Below are 21,885 nucleotides of genomic sequence, written 5' to 3'. Positions count from 1 at the left end.
TTCCTTTGCAGTGCAAAAGCTTTGAAGTTTCATTAGGTCCCATTTGTTTATTTTTGTTTTTATTTCCATTTCTCTAGGGGGTGGGTCAAAAAGGATCTTGCTGTGATTTACGTCATAGAGTGTTCTGACTATGGTTTCCTCTAAGAGTTAGATAGTGTCTGGCCTTACATTTAGGTCTTTAATCCATTTTGAGTTTATTTTTGTGTATGGTGTTAGGGAGTGTTCTAATTTCATACTTTTACATGTAGCTGTCCAGTTTTCCCAGCACCACTTATTGAAGGGGCTGTATTTTCTCCACTGTATATTTCTGTCTCCTTTATCAAAAATAAGGTGACCATATGTGCATGGGTTTATACCTGGGCTTTCTAACCTGTTCCATTAAGCTTTATTTCTGTTTCTGTGTCAGTACCATACTGTTTTGATTACTGTAGCTTTGTAGTATAATCCGAAGTCAGGAAGCCTGATTCCTCCAGCTCCATTTATCGTTCTCAACATTGCTTTGGCATTTCAGAGTCTTTGGTGTTTCCACACAAATTGTTAAATTTTTTGTTCTAGTTCGGTGAAAAATGTCAGTGGTAGTTTGGTAGGGATTGCATTGAATCTGTAGATTGCTTTGGGTAGTACAGTCATTTGCACAATGTTGATTCTTCCAGTACAAGAACATGGTATATCTCTCCATCTATTTGTATCATTTTAATTCCTTGCATCAGTGTCTTATAATTTTCTTTATACAAGTCTTTTGTCTCCTTAGGTAGGTTTATTCCTAGATATTTTATTCTTTTTGTTGCAATGGTAAATGGGAGTGTTTCCTTAACTTCACTTTCAGATTTTTCATCTTTAGTGTATAGGAATGTCAGAGATTTCTGTGCATTAATCTTGTATCATGCTACTTTACCAAATTCATTGATTAGCTCTAGTAGTTTTCTGGTAGCATCTTTAGGATTCTCTATGTATAGTATCATGACATCTGCAAACAGTGACAGCTTTACTTCTTCTTTTCAATTTGGATTCCTTTTATTTCCTTTACTTCCCTGATTGCTGTGGCTAAAACTTCCAAAACTATGTTGAATAAGAGTGGTGAGAGTGGGCAACTGTGTCTTGTTCCTGATCTTAGTGGAAATGGTTTCAGTTTTTCACCATTGAGGACAATGTTGGCTGTGGCTTTGTCATATATGACCTTTATTAAGTTGAGGAAAGTTCCCTCTATGCCTACTTTCTGCAGGGTTTTTATCATAAATGGGTGCTGAATTTTGTTGAAAGGTTTCTTTGCATCTCTTGAGATGATCATATGGTTTTTGATCCTCAATTTGTTAATTTGGTGTATCACTTTGATTGATTTGCGTATATTGAAGAATCCTTGCATTCCTGGAATAAACCCTGCTTGATCATGGTGTATGATCCTTTTAATATGCTGTTGGATTCTGTTTCCTAGCGTTTTGTTGAGGATTTTTGCATTTATGTTCATCAGTGATATTGGTCTGCAGTTTTCTTTCTTTGTGAAATCTTTGTCTGGTTTTGGTATCAGGGTGATGGTGGCTTCATAGAATGAGTTTGGGAGTTTTCCTACCTCTGCTATATTTTGAGTCTGAGAAGGATAGGTGTTAGGTCTTCTCTAAATGTTTGATAGTATTCGCCTGTGAAGCCATCTGGTCCTGGGCTTTTGTTTGTTGGAAGATTTTTAATCGCAGTTTCAATTTCAGTGCTTGTGATTGGTCTGTTCATATTTTCTATTTCTTCCTGGTTCAGATTCGGCAGGTTGTGCATTTCTAAGAATTTGTCCATTTCTTCCAGGTTGTCCATTTTATTGGCATAGTGTTGCTTGAAGTAATCTCTCATGTTCCTTTGTCTTTCTGCAGTGTCAGTTGCTATGTCTCCTTTTTCATTTCTAATTCTATTGATTTGAGTCTTCTCCCTTTTTCTCTGATGAGTCTGGCTAATGGTTTATCCCTTTTGTTTATCTTTTCAAAGAACCAGCTTTTAGTTTTATTGATCTTTGCTATCATTGCCTGCATTTCTTTTTCATTTATTTCTGATCTGCTCTTTATGGTTTCTTTCCTTCTGCTAACTTTTGGGGTGTATTTTTGTTCCTCTTTCTCTAATTGCTTTAGGTGCAAGGTTAGGTTGTTTATTTGAGATGTTTCCTGTTTCTTAAGGTACGAATGTATTGCCATAAACTTCCCTCTTAGAACTGCTTTTGCTGCATCCCATAGGTTTTGGGTCATTTTATCTCCATTGTCACTGGTTTCTGGGTATGTTTTTTAATTTCCTCTTTGATTTCTTCAGTGATCATTTCGTTATTAAGTAGTGTATTGTTTATCCTCCATGTGTTTGTATTATTTACAGATCTTTTCCTGTACTTCATATCTAGTCTCATAGCATTGTGGTCAGAAAAGATACTTGATACGATTTCAATTTTCTTAAATTTACCAAGGCTTGATTTGTGACCCAAGATATGATCTATCCTGGAGAATGCTCCATGAGCACTTGAGAAACATGTGTATTCTGTTATTTTTGGATGAAATATCCTATAAATATCAATTAAATCCATCATGTTTAATGTATCATTTAAGGCTCGTGTTTCCTTATTTATTTTCATTTTGGATGATCTGTCCTTTGGTGAAAATGGGGTGTTAAAGTTCCCTAAAATTACTATGTGACTGTTGATTTCCCCTTTTATGGCTGTTAGTATTTGCCTTATGTATTGAGGTGCTCCTATGTTGGGTGCATAAATATTTACAATTGTTATATCTTCTTCTTGGATCAATCCCTTGATCATTATGTAGTGTCCTTCTTTGTCTCTTCTAATAGTCTTTATTTTAAGTCTATTTTGTGTGATATGAGAATTGCTACTCCATTTTTCTTTTGATTTCCATTTACATGGAATAACTTTTTCCATCCCCTTACTTTCAGTCTGCACGTGTCCCTAGGTCTGAAGTGGGACTCTTGTAGACTGCATATAAGTGGGTCTTGCTTTTGTATCCATACAGCCAGTCTGTGTCTTTTGGTGGGAGCCTTTAATCCATTTACATTTAACGTAATTATCAATATGTATGTTCCTATTCCCATTTTCTTAATAGTTTTGGGTTTGTTATTGTAGGTCTTTTCCTTCTCTCGTGTTTCTTGCCTAGAGAAGTTCCTTTAGCATTTGTTGTAAAGCTGGTTTTGTGGTGCTGAGGTCTCTCAGCTTTTGTTTTTCTGTAAAGCTTTTAATTTCTCCCTCAAATGTGAATGAGATCCTTGCTGGTTAGAGTAATCTTGGTTGTAGGTTTTTCTCCTTCATCACTTTAAATATGTACTGCCACTCCCTTCTGGGTTTCAGAGTTTCTGCTGAGAGATCAGCTGTTAACCTTATGTGGATTCCCTTGTGTGTTATTTGTTTTTTTTTTCCCTTGTTGCATTTAATATGTTTCCTTTGTATTTAATTTTTGATAGTTTGATTAATATGTGTCCTTGCGTGTTTCTCCTTGCATTTATCCTATATGGGAATCTCTGTGTTTCCTGGACTTGATTAACTATTTCCTTTCCCATATAAGAAAATTTTCAACTATAATCTCTTCAAATATTTTCTCAGTCCCTTTCTTTTTCTCTTCTTCTTCTGGGACCCCCATCATTCGAATGTTGGTGCATTCCATGTTGTCCCAGAGGTCTCTTAGACTGTCCTCAGATATTTTCATTCTTTTTTCTTTATTCTGCTCTGCAGTAGTTATTTCCACTATTTTTTCTTCCACGTCACTTATCCGTTCTTCTGCCTCAGTTATTCTGCTATTGATCCCTTCTAGAATATTTTAATTTCATTCATTGTATTGTTCATTGTTGCTTGTTTCCTCTTTAGTTCTTCTAGGTCCTTGTTAAATGTTTCTTGCATTTTCTCTATTCTATTTCCAGGATTTTGGATCATCTTTCCTATCATTCTTCTGAATTCTTTTTCAGGTAGACTGTGTACTTCCTCTTCATTTTTTAGGTCTGATGTGTTTTTACCTAGCTCCTTCATCTGCTGTGTGTTTTTCTGTCTTCTCATTTTGCTTTTCTTACTGTGTTTGGGGTCCCCATTTTTCAGGCTGCAAGTTCATAGTTCCTGTTGTTTTTCTGTCCCCAGTGGCCAAAGTTGGTTCACTGGGTTGTGTAGGCTTCCTGGTGGAGGGGACTTGTACCTGTGTTTTGGTGGATGAGGCTGATTCTTGTCTTTCTCGTGGGCAAGTCTGCATCTGGTGGTGTGTTTTGGGATGTCTGTGGCCTTATTATGATTTTAGGCAGACTCTCTGCTAATAGGTGGTTTTGTGTTTCTGTCTTGCTTGTTATTTGGCATAGGGTGCCCAGCATTGTAGTTTGTGGGTCGTTTAGTGAAGCTGTGTGTTGGTGTTGAGATGGACATCTCTGGGAGATTTTCGCCATTTGATATTACATGGAGCTGGGAAGTTTATTGTGGACCAGTGTCCTGAAGTTGGCTCTCCCACCTCAGAGGCACAGCAATGACTCCTGGCTGGAGCATCAAGAGCCTTTCATCCACACGGCTCTGAATAAAATGGAGAAAATGTAGAAAGAAAAAAGAAAGAAAGAAAGAAAGAAAGAAAGAAAGAGGATAAAATCAAATAAAATAAAGTAAGATATAAAATAAACTTATTAGACTAAAAAAATTATTAAGAAAAAAAATTTTTTTCAAGTAAAGAAAGAAAAAAATATGGACGGAAAGAATCCTAGGACAAATAGTGAAAGCAAAGCTTTACAGACAAAATCTCACACAGAATCATATACATACACACTCACAAAAAGAGGAAAATGGGAAAAAATAATATATCTTGCTCTCAAAGTCCACCTCCTCAATTTGGAATGATTCATTGTCTATTAAAGTATTCCACAGATGCAGTGTACATCAAGTTGATTGTGGAGATTTAATCCACTGCTCCTGAGGCTGCTGGGATAGATTTTCCTTTCTCTTCTTTGTTCGCACAGCTCCCGGGGTTCCGCTTTGGATTTGGACCTGCGTCTGTGTGTAGGTCGCCTGACGGCATCTGTTCTACACTCAGACAGGACGGGGTTAAAGGAGCAGCTGATTTGGGGGCTTTGGCTCACTGAGGCCAGGGGGAGGGAGGGGTATGGATGCAGGGCGAGCCTGCCACGGCATTGGCTGGCATGACGTTGCACCAGCCTGAGGAGTGCCATGCATTCTCCTGGGGAAATTGTCCCTGGATAATCGGACCTTGGCAGTGGCAGGCTGCACAGTCGCCCAGGAGAGGAGGTGTGGATAGTGACCTGTGCTTGCACACAGTTTTTCTGGTGGCGGCAGCAGCAGCCTTATTGTCTCATGCCTGTCTCTGGGGTCCGCACTGTTAGCCGCAGCTTGCGCCCATCTCTGGAGCTCCTTTAAACAGCGCTCTTAATCCCCTCTCCTTGTACACCAGGAAACGAAGAGGGAAGAAAAAGTCTCTTCCCTCTTCCGCAGCTCCAGACTTTTCCCAGACTCCCTCCTGGCTAGCTGTGGTACACTAGCCCCTCCAGGCTCTCTTCATGCCACGCACCCCAGTCCTCTCCCTGGGATCTAAGCTCCGAAGCCCGAGCCTCAGCTCTCAGCCCCTGCCCACCCCGGCAGGTGAGCAGACAACCCTCTCGGCCTGGTGAGTGCTGGTTTGTACTGATCCCCTGTGTGGGAGTCTCTCCGCTTTGCCCTCCACACCCCTGTTGCTGTGCTCTCCTCCATGGCTCCGAAGTTTCCCCTCTCTGCCATCCACAGTCTCCGCCGTGAAGGGGCTTCCTAGTTTGTGGAAACCTTTCCTCTTTCACAGCTCCCTCTCACTGGTGCAGGTTATGTCCCTATTCGTTTGTCTCTGTTATTTCTTTTTTCTTTTGCCCTACCCAGGTATGTGGGGAGTTTCTTGCCTTTTGGGAGATCTGAGGTCTTCTGCCAGCATTCAGTTAGTGTTCTATAGGAGCAGTTCCACGTGTAGATGTATTTCTGATGTATCTGTGGGGAGGAAGGTGATCTCCACATCTTACTCTTCCACTGTCTTCCTCAACTCCTCCTATCGTATCAATTTTAACCTTTCCATACAGCTGATAGTCATATTAAAATCTATTAAAGCTATCTATCTATATTCATCATCTATCAATTCTTAATATTAAAGCAGAAAGAGATCACACACACCACAAACAACAGAAATAATAATAATTCACCCACATGATATTGATGCTAGCCTTAGGCAAAATGTTTGAAAGTCCAGAAAAGAGATAGGTACAAGGAATATGATATAAAGGTATGGCAGGGCATGAAGGTTAAGACAATCATACTTCTATTATCTAATTAATTTTCATGCACTTTTTTTGAGAGCAGCATTATTATTCAATGTAAATTTCACTCTTCCTCCCTTCTTTGAATGATTTAACCACTTCTAAACATAGAAATGAGTATCAATAGTGTGAAATCCAGCCAATAAATTCTTTAAATGATTCTTTAAAGATAAACTTTAAAAAAATATTCAAATAATATTTGAAAAGATGCTTTAACTTGGCTTTAGGTTATATATTAAAGAAAAGTTTGTTCTATTTAAAATTTTGACAGATTTTCTCCTTGAGCAAACTCTAGTCAGGCTCCTTTGAACTATCTTCTCATCTAGGCCTTGATTTTTGGGTTTCTGTACTTGTATCTTCATTGTTCAATTTTAGCAACAATTCTGCTAAGTCAGTTAAGTCAGAATTCCCCACTCTCAATATCTGATCATCCTCAATATCTGACTGGGTTCCTCATCTTACACTATTCTTCAGGTGATTTCTGACCACCCTAGCCTACCTTAAGCAAGAATATTGTCAGGTCAGTTTAGCCATAACCCTCCCTCTCCCCCTGATTTTCCCTCTTAATAACTTTCCATCCACTTACACTCCCACTCTCCTCCTTGACAGTAAAATTCCTACTTTTCCTTGTTTAATTCAGAGTTGAGCCCACTCTTTCTCCTCTGTTGCAAAACTCCATTATAGTATCACAGTAGTCTCCCTGAATAAATTCTGTTTTATCATTCTTTAGCAAGTGTTATTAATAACATTTTCTTTAACAATATTTTTAAACACATAAAGGAAAAAAAGTACAATAATTTAACAAACTTGCAAAATTAAACAATGTAATTAAGGAAAAATAGTAACAACATGGGGAGGTGGTTTTGCAAATCCAAATCTGAAGGAACAATTAAGTTTAATCTTTAGAACCCCAACCATGAGCCTGACATCTTTATATAGTATAGGCTTCCTGGTAAAAAAATATATATATATAAAAAAACTCACAGAGTCCCACCGGAGTCGTAACTAAGAATAAGGTCTTGCATTGCAGTTAGACCTCTCTAATCAATATGCTACCTCAGTGAAATGGAATGAGAACCCCAAACCTCATGGAACGATAAAATTGCTTTTCTGTTTGTTTCCAAGTTTCTAACCCTGGGGTAAATTTCAAATAAAAAATATGTATATAGAATTAATATTCACATCTTTATTTTGGTCTTAAGTTTAGAAATAGTGTACACTTAGTCTCTTTGCTAAATAAATGCAAATTAAAGCTGTGAAATTACTCTAGATTTGTTTTTTTGAGTTCAAAGATATGAGAATATTATTAAACTTGCATACAAGAATATTTGAGAGAACTTTATATTCACCAGATATATAAGTTTATTGCATTTATTTAGTTTAATTAAATAGCTAAGAGTGTTTTTGTATTAGACAGTTGAAGCACTTAAAGACAAGTTATCTTCATGAGGGTAATTATTTCTTTTTTTTCGTTCTTTCTTTTTTTTTTTTTTTTACATCTTTATTGGAGTATAATTGCTTTACAATGGTGTGCTAGTTTCTGCTTTATAACAAAGTGAATCAGTTATACATATACATATGTTCCCATCTCTCTTCTCTCTTGTGTTTCCCTCCCTCCCACCCTCCCTACCCCACCCCTCTAGGTGGTCACAAAGCACTGAGTTGACTTCCCTGTGCGATGCAGCTGCTTCACACAAGCTATCTACTTTACATTTGGTAGTATATATATGTCAGTGCTACTCTCTCACATCGTCTATTCCTGAGAGATGGGTCTGTTTTTGTTGTTCTGACAGAATTATCATTCTATTCTCCAGACTGAGAGTCATTTAATGGGCCATGGAAATGTCATTGAGAAAGCACTGCCTCTTGACGTTTCTTGAGCTGTATCTTGTGTATTCTAAGCACACAGGATGCTTTCTCTTGTTTTTCTTAGCAATCATCATAACCCCTTGTAACAATATATTGAATGATTTTAAAACATGAAGAGAATCAAGTTCTATCACTAACCAGTTGAGTGATATTGACCAAGTTATACAACTTCTCTGTACCTCATATTTTCATATGTATAAATGAAGGGACTAAAGTTAATGATTTTTGTGGTACCTTCCAAGTTAACATTTTATGTTCTATGCAATATAGATATACATATATAAATATCCTGCAAGGCTGCTTATGTAACAGCTCTCTGGTCCTCTCTAGCAACAGACCACTAACACCACTAGTTAAGCATCCTTCTCTGCAGTTCTAAATTCCTCTCCATTGATTTTCTTTCTCACCTTTTTAATTCTCCCATGCCCCTTTCTCCTTCTGCATTTATTTTCCTCCTGCACCACTTTCTTTTTTTCAGTCTTAATAAATTCATTTATTATAATATTTTCTACATTTAAAAATAGATCATTTATCAGTAAATTATTCTAACTCACTTGGAATTAGGATACTTTTTATCCTGAGTCAGAAACCTCAAGTGTTTAGCAGACATAAAACATTTAATTTCAAATTTTCTTGAAGGATTTGATTTGATTCCTATAAATTTTTTAAATAAAATATGATAGTTGTATAATGACTAAGCCTTCAGAAATATTCCTACTGGCAATTCTATTATCTAGGAGAATTGATTTTAATTAACTTGACATATCTATTACTTGACTGTTTTTCACCATATAACCACGAAAGTACCAATTATATAAATGCTACTTGAACAATTAGATAATATTTCTGTACTGGGCCTTATACTCAGTACTATGGAATAATTAAAAACAAAGCAGACAAAGCAAACCAAAACAAAAAATATGCTCCTGGTTTTATTCTGCATAAAATTTTTTAAAAAATCTAGAATATGTAAGTTTGGAGGACTTTAGAAATTCAGAGAATTTATTATTGTATACCAATATAATTGAAAAAAATTTTCCTGGAATTTGTGGGAAATGGCTTCCACTTCATTTATATCTGTTTTTTTCATCTGCTACTGCCATCAGGAACTGCTGAAAATGTTTATCCTCTAAAGGCCCTTTCAATTCTTCCTTTACCATAAAATTGGTTCTGATTACTCAGTGTTTGAACTGTTTTGTCACTAGCCTCAAAAAGAAGACTTTTGAAACTACTTTGAAAATTGAAAAGTTGTATAAAGATATAAGTTGTAAATTATATGATCTCTCCAAAGATGTTAGTCAGTTCATTTATTCACTTAACAGATATTTTATTAGTGTCTACTATAAGCAAGGCACTTTGGAAGGCAAAGAAGATATAGAATTTAGAGTTCACATTCTGTTCTGCTGGTTGACAGAGTACTGAAAACCTGTACTCTGAATGTATTTTATTTCTCACTGGGAGAACATTCAGCTATTAACACTGAAAATAGTTTAACAGAATATGTTTTTTCTTGATCAGGGCCTGAGGCAATATGTGCTCTTAGACAACAAAAAGACAAGGATATGTCTTAAACTATCTATGTAAGATAGCTATGTAAGATAACTATCTATGAAAGATAGCTCTCTTTCAGCCACTAAGTATATGAGAAATTTCCTGTGAAAACACTAAGGATCTCTACCCTCTATTCAAATCTAGAATGATTCTAGAGAGATGACTCATATAGGCATTTGGAAAGTATAGTATTAGGGAGTAAGGAAGAGATACAAAGGGAAGTCATGGAAATTGTATGTAAACATTTTAAAAGATGTTACATAGTAAAGGAACAACAGAAACAGTTACCATTTAATTTTATTTACTAAGTACTAGGTGCTTTTCTCTGTTTGTAATGCACATTATATCAATTTTTCACAAGAACACTGTGAGGTAGATAACTTTATACCTATTTTGTATATAAAGAATCAGGACCTCAAAGGGGTCAGGTAATTTTTCCAAGGTCATAATATTAAAAAAGACAGACTATAAATGCAAGTTTGTCTGACTCTAAAGCATATATCCTTAATCACTAAACTACTTGACTTCTTGATTGAGAAACATGTATCTGTTAAACTATTTTCAGTGTTTATAGCTGAATGTTTTCCCAATGGGAAATAAAATATATTTTTAGAGTACTAGTTTTTAGTACTCTTTCAACTAACAGAACAGAGTGTAAGCTCTAAGTTCCATGTCCTCTGTGCCTTCCAAAGTGCTTTGCTTATAGTAGACACTAGCAAATATCTGTTGAATGCATTGCTCCAAAAGCTACACAAAGATCATTGGGAAAACTGTGCCTAATATAAGAAATAGAATTTTCTTAAAATATTCTCTCCATGAAGGCAAGCACTGTGTTTATCTTTTTCACTGCTATATCTCCAATACAAACTACCAAGATCAAAATACACACTTACATATTTGTTAACTCAATATGAAAGAAATAGAAATGTCATTCTTACTTTTGTGAGAAAGAAGAAGCCATCAGAAGAGCACTTCCAGTGTGTACAGTATGTTGCTATTTTCCGAAGACGGAGAAAAAAACAAACATATATGTGTATACATACGTGTGTATATAAGGTACACATATCCTGTGTATATATGCATATATATGTGGGTATATACATATATATATTTATATATATATATATATACTTAAAAAAAGAAAGGTTGAACTAAAGATAAATTTTAAAAAATGAAAATATAACTATCAGAAAAAGAAAAAACATAACAAAAGAAACAGTGATCGAATCAATAATATTTATTTGAATATACCATGTTTTATAGAGCTGCTTTGGAATCCATATAAATATGTAGACTTTTTTTAATAAAATTGAATTGTAAAAGGTTATTCCTAAAAAAATCAAACGCAAAATTGATCTAATGAGCCTAATTTTGTATTAAGTTTAAGACATAACCATACAGATAAAAATGTTTTAATTAACTTTAAAACACAGTAGTTGAACAATACATCACTAATAAAATGCATTCTAAGGATAAAACATATTGCTAAAAATATGAACTTTTTCCTTTCATCATATTATTGGTGAGAGTGTTGGTATTGTTATTCTGAAAAGTGTGAGTGTGTTCTGGGATAAAGCAAAGGGAGGGTTTGTCAAACAAATTGCAAGAAAAAAAAAAGAGAGAGAGAGAGAAAATGGAGAACTACAGAACATGGTTTCAAATTTGGATGAAAATTGGAATCACTTGCTTATGTTTAAATGTAAAACTGATACCTACGTCCTATCACCAGAGATTCTGATTTAATTAGTCCAGTGTATGGCTTGGACATTATGACTTTTAAAGCTCCCCATGTGATTCTGATGTGCAATTAAGATTTAAAACCACTACTAGAGATTAAAAGGGACTTGAGACATATTAATAAATTGCAATTTGTATGAGCATTAATTGTCCTAACTTTAAAAACATTAAAAAAATTTAAATAATAATAATAAATAATAATTAGGGTAATTTTAGCTATTAAGAGCTTATTATTAAGATTTTTGTTATAATAGTATTGTGATGATATTCTAAAATAGTCCTTATGTTTTAATAATTCATATTGAGATATTTATAGATAAAATGATATAATGTGCATATTATTTTTTAAAAATCAGGAAAGGTTTTGAAGGTAGAGATAAAACAAGTTTAACCATAACTGATCACTTTTGAAGCTAAATGATGGGTGTGATGTGGGGGTTATTACACTATTCTCTCTACTTTTTTAATATGAGTGTAATTTTTCATAATACAAAGTAATAACAAATATAATGATACTTCAACATTCTCTCTTCTTCTACAGCAATCAATCTAACCTATATTTTTGACCATATACTATTCCTCTTGTTACAATGGGGTTAACTCCCTTATAAATCTCCCATTACCCCCTTTTCTAGTTTCTCTATTGCACTTGCTCAAATTAAGGTTTCATCCTTACCATACTACAGAACTAGTTTTTGTCAAGGCCACTAATGTCTTCTGCATTGTAAATTTGAACAAGTGATTTTCTTCCTTTTACAGCTTGTCCTAGCTACATAATTTGACAATTCAAATTGAATTTGTCAATTAAAACAGAATTTGACAATTCTATTGTTCATGAAACATTTTCTTCATTTGTCTTTGAGGTCATCTTGCTCCCATGGTCGTCTTTTTTTTTGCTCAATGACCTCTCTTTTTTTTTTAACATCTTTATTGGAGTATAATTGCTTTACAATGTTGTGTTATTTTCTGCTTTATAACAAAGTGAATCAGTTATACATATACATATATCCCCATATCTCTTTCCTCTTGCATAGTGACCTCTCATTCTTAATCTTTTTTGCTGGTTTCTCCTTACAACCTGACCATTATATGCTGGAGTGTTTCTGTTCTTGAACTCTTTTCTCTATCTATACTTAGTCTTTTGAGAAGGTCGTCTTTTCCCATGGCTGTAACTACCATCTATATACTGATTTTCCAAGTTATATATCTCTATCACATAATGCATAGCAGTCCTGTATGCTCTTTACATATTACATACTTTTTAATTGATCACAAAGATCACTTTAACAATTTTTAAAAGGTAAAGATCTTATAGACCATATTCTCTGACCAAAATGGAATTATACTAAAAGTAGGAAAATAGAAAAGATAATCAAAGCTAAGCAACAGAATCTTAGCAAATTGACATTTAATTAAAAAATAAAAATTGAAAGTACAAATCATTTGGTAATCACAAAAATATACTCATACCAAACATAAAATATGAATTATTCAGAGGAAATTTCATAGTATTTAATATTTTATTATTGAATAAAAAGTTGGAAATTAATGAACTAAAGATATACCTTAAGAACTGATAAAAAGAAGTAGTAGGGAAAAAAGATGAATGCTGAAAGGAATAAATTAGAAATAAATAAATAAATAAATAAATAAATAAATGTTTATCATTTAGAATTTTTAGCTGGATCATCAAAAACACCTGAGAAATGAGTATATGTAAAGTTTTAAAGTAAGCATTAGATTTAATTAAAATATGAGTTTGGACTTTGACAACTCTAATAAAATAAGACCCAATACATGCCACATAGCTACATGAGCCACAGGAAAGCTAGAACTCCCAGAACCCATTACTTTCTAAAGTTTATTTAATGAGGAATAATGACCAGGGCCAATGAATTTTAAGATCAAATGCCATAGCCACGAGCTGTTAAATAAATCGTTATAAAGCCCTGAAATTCCTTTGAATGCAGTTTCTCTCAAATTTTCTCTAAATGCTCTTTAAAAAGCAACCATACTCTGCAGAACATAAACTAATTTTTTTTGGTGGGGGGTGTGTTCTGCATTGCATTCCTTGCTTGTCTACTGTACAATTCTGTGTACAACATAAATTAATACTAATAGCTATCTGAGACATCCTGAAAATTATGATCTAACTAAGACTTAGGGGACATTGTTCGCTATAAGTAAGTGATTTTGATATAAATAGTCTGCTTTTTTTTAGTTGTTCTGGAGAGAAGCTGGTATGAATTGATTCTTATGACAAACAACTTTATTGAATTTAAAATAACTCTCATGTCTTTTCTTTACATATGCAGTGCTTTGTGAACTGTCAACTGCTTTGCAGGAAAAAAAAAATTTTGAACCTTAAAACCATATAATAATTTTGTTTTGTGTCTTTGTATTTTCTACTTACTGTATTTAGTATTTATATAAATCCACCATCCTAAGTACACTGTGGTATATATTTCAAAATGCCAAATTATTCCATCTTTTTTTTTTTTTTTTGCGGTACACGGGCCTCTCACTGTTGTGGCCTCTCCCGTTGTGGAGCACAGGCTCCGGACGTGCAGGCTCAGCGGCCATGGCCCACGGGCCCAGCCACTCTGCGGCATGTGGGATCCTCCTGGACCAGGGCACGAACCCGCGTCCCCAGCATCGGCAGGCGGACTCTCAACCGCTGCACCACCAGGGAAGCCCTATTCCATCTTTTTGATAGTCAACTGAAACTTCCTGCCATTATGAATATCATGCATGCACACAAAGAAAAGGAGTTGAAGGGCACACTTAATATTTTCCAATTAACTTGGATGTTTGAAATATGGAAAAAATGATCCTTAAAATAATGGAAAAGTCTGGAAGCTACATCTCATTTCTGAAAAGTGGCTTTATTTCCCTCCAAGAATAATTTCCTTCTAATTCAAAGAAAATAAAAAGTGAATTATTGGTTAGTTTGCCTTTCACTGACTTCTCAATTAAATCTAACTCAGATTTAGAAGTGTATCTGTTTATCAGTTGAAAAGTAGAATTGGATCTATATCTTAGAGTTACTGTAAGTATGCAATTTTACTAAACACTAGACTACATGAGAGGTCTAGATATGCTAGAAATTTTTTTATGTTATTTTATGAGAAACTCATTTAAAACCAAATTTATAGTAAGCAAGCCTCTAAGAATATGGAAAAAAATGTAAAAGGAAAAAATAAAAAATATCTGAATTTAAAGGTAAGAATACATACCATTAAACGGAATTTGTTAGGCATCTGAAGAAAAACAAAACAAAACAAAACAGTAAAAGTATATTTGTTAAGTTAAAATACTACTTTTCCCACCAGGAAAATTTCCATGTTCATTTTACCCTATTATATGACACTTCTCTTCTTTTTTCCAGAAGAAGCTACAAATGGGTCTACCATTTTACCTATGCAGTTTATAAGTATCTCTCTCCCTCTTTTTTGTAGTGTGTCTCTAATTATTTTTATTTCTAAAAATTCCTCATACAATTTTTAAAGGTTACTCCCCATTTACACTTATTACAAAATATTGGCGATATTCCCCATGTTAAATAATACTTGAGCCTATCTTATGTCCAATAGTTTGTATCTCCCACTTCTTCACCCCTATGCTATGCCTCTCCCCTCCCCACTGGTAACCACTAGTTTGTTCTCTATATCTGTGATTCTGCTTCTTTTTGTTATATTTACTAGTTTGTTGTATTTTTTTATATTCCATATATGTGTTATGTCTTTCTCTGACTTATTTTACTTAACATAATGCCCTCCAAGTCAATCCATGTTGCAGTAAATGGCAAACTTTCATTTTTTTTAATGACTGAGTAGTATGTCACTGTATATATATACACCACATCTTTATTCATCTGTTGATGGACATTTAGGCTGCTTCTATATCTTGGCAATTGTAAATAATGCTTCTAGGAACACTGAGGTGCATGTATCTTTTTTGAATTATTCTTTTATTGATTTATTTTTTTGATATATACCCAGGAGTGGAATTTCTGGGTCATATGGTAGTTCTATTATTAGTTTTTTGAGCTAAAACTATTAAGAGCCATATTGTTTTACACAGTGGATGCACCAATTTACATTCCCACCAACAGTGTACAAAGGTTCCTTTTTTCTCCACATCCTCTCTAATATTTGTTATTTGTGTTTTGATGGTAACCATTCTGACAGGTGTGAAGTGATTATCTCATTGACTGACAAGGAATTAATATCCAGCATATATCAACAGGTCATACAACTCAATATCAGAAAAAAAAAAAAACTAATGAAAAAAATGGGCAGAAAAACTGACTAGAAATTTTTCCAAAGAGGAAAGGCAGATGGCCAACAGGCAAAGAAAATGATGACCAACATGGCTAATCATCAGGGAAATGCAAATCAAGACCACAATGAGATATAAGTAGCTCTTTATGAATCTTTATCTTCTACTATACAATGAACTCCTTACAGGAGAAATTCACTTCTTACCTATATTTTTAATCTTTTTTACCAGGATTCTCTTTACAGAGATGATAGTTGGAAGCCCCACTGAACTTTTACCCTTCATTTTATTTTTTATGGTAGACGTAAAAAAAAATCTCCTCCTCATTTTAATGTCCCACTGTCAGAGAACTTTATGAGGCTTCTTCCCTGAGAAATAATTTATTTATAGCACATTATATATATATATATATATATATATATATATATATATATATATACAAAAACAACCATATGGGAGAGATTTCTAATCAAGTGACCATTGTAAGGTACCCTGATAAATAAATGTCATATTCTACATTAATAAACTAGTCTCATCTCTTATTAATCCCTCTTTTTGTATTTGTTGTACATGAAGCACTTCCCTATATTGTGATCATTCATGTTGAATTAAAAAATTCAAAACCTACAAATCAGACACCTCTGACACTAGGGTTAACCAGTGATACCACCCAGTAAGGCTTTGAAGTACATTGGTTTCCTTGTCTTTGATATATTTTTAGCTAAGTCTGTAAAAAGTCTGACATGTCAACTTGTGGTTTCAGGTGTAGCCTTAAAACTATCTCCAAAATATTTACTTCTACCAGCCTATTATAACCATTTAAAATAAATCTTTACAACCATTTAAAACATATATTTGCCTTTGGATTAAAGTGCTGACTAAAAATTGTCACTTGACATCTGCCTCTACAAAGATTAGGTCACTAGCCATTGCAGTCACAGACCTTAAACACGCTCTGAAAGGAGTTCAGGATGGAGATCAGAAATGAGGCACTCTGTGCTCTGGGAAAAACTGGAAGAACAGGCCTTCAAATAGCTTCATATTTTCTGGAAAACATTTTATGAGACCAATTTCTTGCATATTCTCATATCCAGAAAAGCACTAAAATTATTAATGGAGACATTTGCTCTTCATGACTAGCAGCAACCTTCTGGTGACTAGCAGCAACCTTCTGGTGACTAGCAGCAACCTTCTGCCAAAATGTCTGTTTGACTGCATGTATCTCTCCCTTCACTAAAATCAAATATATTCTGACTTCCTTCCTTACCTCTTTGGAGCAGTTCCTCAGAGCTTTCAGAGAGGCTGTATCCCAGGCTACAGTCCTCATTATGCCATCAATAAAACTTAGCCCACAATTCTCACATTGTGCATTTTTTTCAACTGACAGAAGCAGTGTGGTACTTGCAGTTTCCAGATAATACGGAAATATCCAGGAAATTCTCTTTAGAGTTTCTGAAAATTAGACTGTTCTTCAGAATCATCTTGTAAAAAAAGATTTAGAATTCCTATATACAACCCAAGTTACAAAATCAGAATTTGTGAGTCTGGGACCATGATCTATGTAATTTCAAAAATCTGTCTAATTTTTTTTTCATTTTAACATCTTTATTGGGTATAATTGCTTTAAAATGGTATGTTAGTTTCAGCTTCACAACAAAATGAATCGTTATATATATACATATGTTCCCATATCTCCTCCCGCTTGTGTCTCCCTCCCTCCCACCCTCCCTATCCCACCCCTCCAGGCGGTCACAAAGCACCGAGCTGATCTCCCTGTGCTATGCGGCTGCTTCCCACTAGCTATCTACCTTAAGTTTGGTAGTGTATATATGTCCATGTCTCTCTCTCGCTTTGTCACCGTTTACCCTTCCCCCTCCCCATAGCCTCAAGTCCATTCTCTAGTAAGTCTGTGTCTTTATTCCTGTTTCACCCCTAGGTTTTTCATAACATTTTTTTCTTCTTAAATTCCATATATATATATCTGTGTTAGCATACGGTATTTGTCTCTCTCTTTCTGACTTACTTCACTCTGTATGACAGACTCTAGGTCTATCCACCTCATTACAAATAGCTCAATTTCGTTTCTTTTTATGGCTGAGTAATATTCCATTGTATATATGTGCCACATCTTTATCCATTCATCTGTTAACGGACACTTAGGTTGCTTCCATCTCTGGGCTATTGTAAATAGAGCTGCAATGAACATTTTGGTACATGACTCTTTTTGAATTTTGGTTTTCTCAGGGTATATGCCCAGTAGTGGGATTGCTGGGTCATATGGTAGTTCTATTTGTAGTTTTTTGAGGAACCTCCATACTGTTCTCCACAGTGGCTGTATCAATTTACATTCCCACCAACAGTGTAAGAGGGTTCCCTTTTCTCCACACCCTCTCCAGAATTTATTGTCTCTAGATTTTTTGATGATGGCCATTCTGACTGGTGTGAGATGATATCTCATTGTAGTTTTGATTTGCATTTCTCTCATGATTAGTGATGTTGAGCATTCTTTCATGTGTTTGTTGGCACTCTGTATATCTTCCTTGGAGAAATGTCTATTTAGGTCTTCTGCCCATTTTTGGATTGGGTTGTTTGTTTTTTTCTTATTAAGCTGCATGAGCTGCTTATAAATTTTGGAGATTAATCCTTTGTCAGTTGCTTCATTTGCAAATATTTTCTCCCATTCTGAGAGTTGTCTTTTGCTCTTGTTTATGGTTTCCATTGCTGTGCAAAAGCTTTGAAGTTTCATTAGGTCCCATTTGTTTACTTTTGTTTTTATTTCCATTTCTCTAGGAGGTGGGTCAAAAAGGACCTTGCTGTGATTTATGTCATAGAGTGTCCTGCCTATGTTTTCCTCTAAGAGTTTGATAGTTTCTGGCCTTACATTTAGGTCTTTAATCCATTTTGAGCTTATTTTTGTGTATGGTGTTAGGGAGTGATCTAATCTCATACTTTTACATGTACCTGTCCAGTTTTCCCAGCACCACTTATTGAATAGGCTGTCCTTTCTCCACTATACATTCCTGCCTCCTTTGTCAAAGATAAGGTGACCATATGTGCATGGGTTTATCTCTGGGCTATCTATCCTGTTCCATTGATCTATATTTCTGTTTTTGTGCCAGTACCATACTGTCTTGATTACTGTAGCTTTGTAGTATAGTCTGAAGTCAGGAAGCCTGATTCCTCCAACTCTGTTTTTCGTTCTCAAGATTGCTTTGGCTATTCGGGATCTTTTGTGTTTCCATACAAATTGTGAAATTTTTTGTTCTAGTTCTGTGAAAAATGTCAGTGGTAGTTTGATAGGGATTGCATTGAATCTGTAGATTGCTTTGGGTAGTAGAGTCATTTTCACAATGTTGATTCTTCCAATCCAAGAAGATGCAATATCTCCCCATCTATTTTTATCATCTTTAATTTCTTTCATCAGTGTCTTATAATTTTCTGCATACAGATCTTTTGTCTCCTTAGGTAGGTTTATTCCTAGATATTTTATTCTTTTTGTTGCCATGGTAAATTGGAGTGTTTTCTTGATTTCACTTTCAGATTTTTCATCCTTAGTGTATAGGAATGCCAGAGATTTTTGTGTATTAATTTTGTATCCTGCTACTTTACCAAATTCATTGATTAGCTCTAGTAGTTTTCTGGTAGCATCTTTAGGATTCTCTATGTATAGTATCATGTCATCTGCAAACAGTGACAGCTTTACTTCTTCTTTTCCAATTTGGATTCCTTTTATTTCCATTTGTTCTCTGATTTTTGTGGCTAAAACTTCCAAAACTATGTTGAATAAGAGTGGTGAGAGTGGGCAACGTTGTCTTGTTCCTGATCTTAGTGGAAATGCTTTCAGTTTTTCACCATTGAGGATGATGTTTGCTGCGGGCTTGTCTTATATGGCCTTTATTATGTTGAGGAAAATTCCCTCTATGCCTACTTTCTGCAGGGTTTTTATCATAAATGGGAGTTGAATTTTGTAAAAGCTTTCTCTGCATCTATTGAGATGATCATATGGTTTTTCTCCTTCAATTTGTTAATATGATGTATCACGTTGATTGATTTGCGTATATTGAAGAATCCTTGCATTCCTGGAATAAACCCCACTTGATCATGGTGTATGATCTGTTTAATGTGCTGTTGGATTCTGTTTGTTAGTATTTTGTTGAGGATTTTTACATCTATGTTCATCAGTGATATTGGCCTGTAGTTTTCTTTCTTTGTGACTTCCTTGTCTGGTTTTGGTATCAGGGTGATGGTGGCCTCATAGAATGAGTTTGGGAGTGTTCCTCCCTTTGCTATATTTTGGAAGAGCTTGAGAAGGATAGGTGATAGCTCTTCTCTAAATGTTTGATAGAATTCGCCTGTGAAGCCATCTGGTCCTGGGCTTTTGCTTGTTGGAAGATTTTTAATCACAGTTTCAATTTCAGTGCTTGTGATTGGTCTGTTCATATTTTCTATTTCTTCCTGATTCAGTCTTGGTGGGTTGTGCCTTTCTAAGAATTTGTCCATTTCTTCCAGGTTGTCCATTTTATTGGCATAGAGTTGCTTGTAGTAATCTCTCATGATATTTTGTATTTCTGCAGTGTCAGTTGTTACTTCTCCTTTTTCATTTCTAATTCTATTGATTTGAGTCTTCTCCCTTTTTTTCTTGATGAGTCTGGCTAATGGTTTATCAATTTTGTTTATCCTTTCAAAGAACCAGCTTTTAGTTTTATTGATCTTTGCTATCGTTTCCTTCATTCCTTTTTCATTTATTTCTGATCTGATTTTTACGATTTCTTTCCTTCTGCTAACTTTGGGGTTTTTTTGTTCTTCTTTCTCTAATTGCTTTAGGTGCAAGGTTAGGTTGTTTATTCGAGATGTTTCCTGTTTCTTAAGGTAGGATTGTATTGCTATAAACTTCCCCCGTAGAACTGCTTTTCCTGCATCCCATAGATTTTGAGTCGTTGTGTCTCCATTGTCATTTGTTTCTAGGTATTTTTTGATTTCCTCTTTGATTTCTTCAGTGATCACTTTGTTATTAAGTAGTGTATTCTTTAGCCTCCATGTGTTTGTATTTTTTACAGATATTTTCCTGTAATAGATATCTAGTCTCTTAGCGTTGTGGTCGGAAAAGATACTTGATACAATTTCAATTTTCTTAAATTTACCAAGGCTTGATTTGTGACCCAAGTTATGATCTATCCTGGAGAATGTTCCATGAGCACTTGAGAAAAATGTGTATTCTGTTGTTTTTGGATGGAATGTCCTATAAATATCAATTAAGTCCATCTCGTTTAATGTATCATTTAAAGCTTGTGTTTCCTTATTTATTTTCATTTTGGATGATCTGTCCATTGGTGAAAGTGGGGTGTTAAAGTCCCCTATTATGAATGTGTTACTGTCGATTTCCCCTTTTGTGGCTGTTAGTATTTGCCTTATGTATTGAGGTGCTCCTATGTTGGGTGCATAAATATTTACAATTGTTATATCTTCTTCTTGGATCGATCCCTTGATCATTATGTAGTGTCTTTCTTTGTCTCTTCTAATAGTCTTTGTTTTAAAGTCTATTTTGTCTGATATAAGAATTGCTACTCCAGCTTTCTTTTGCTTTCCATTTGCATGAAATACCTTTTTCCATCCCCTTACTTTCAGTCTGTATGTGTCTCTAGGTCTGAAGTGTGTCTCTTGTAGACAGCAATATATGTGTCTTGTTTTTGTATCCATTCAGCCAATCTGTGTCTTTTGGTGGGAGCATTTAGTCCATTTACATTTAAGGTAATTATCGATATGTGTGTTACCATTCCCATTTTCTTAATTGTTTTGGGTTCATTATTGTAGGTCTTTTCATTCTTTTGTGTTTCTTGCCTAGAGAAGTTCCTTTAGCAGTTGTTGTAGAGCTGGTTTAGTGGTGCTGAACTCTCTCAGCTTTTGCTTGTCTGTAAAGGTTTTAATTTCTCCATCAAATCTGAATGAGATCCTTGCTGGGTAGAGTAATCTTGGTTGCAGGTTTTTCTTCTTCAACACTTTCAATATGTCCTGTCACTCCCTTCTGGCTTGCAGAGTTTCTGTTGAAAGATCAGCTGTTAACCTTATGGGGATTCCCTTCTGTGTTATTTGTTGTTTTTCCCTTGCTGCTTTTAATATGTTTTCTTTGTATTTAATTTTTGACAGTTTGATTAATATGTGTCTTGG

Source organism: Lagenorhynchus albirostris, chromosome X (genome assembly GCF_949774975.1).
Source record: "Lagenorhynchus albirostris chromosome X, mLagAlb1.1, whole genome shotgun sequence".
NCBI lineage: Eukaryota > Metazoa > Chordata > Mammalia > Artiodactyla > Delphinidae > Lagenorhynchus > Lagenorhynchus albirostris.
This window is presented reverse-complemented; position numbering follows the sequence as displayed.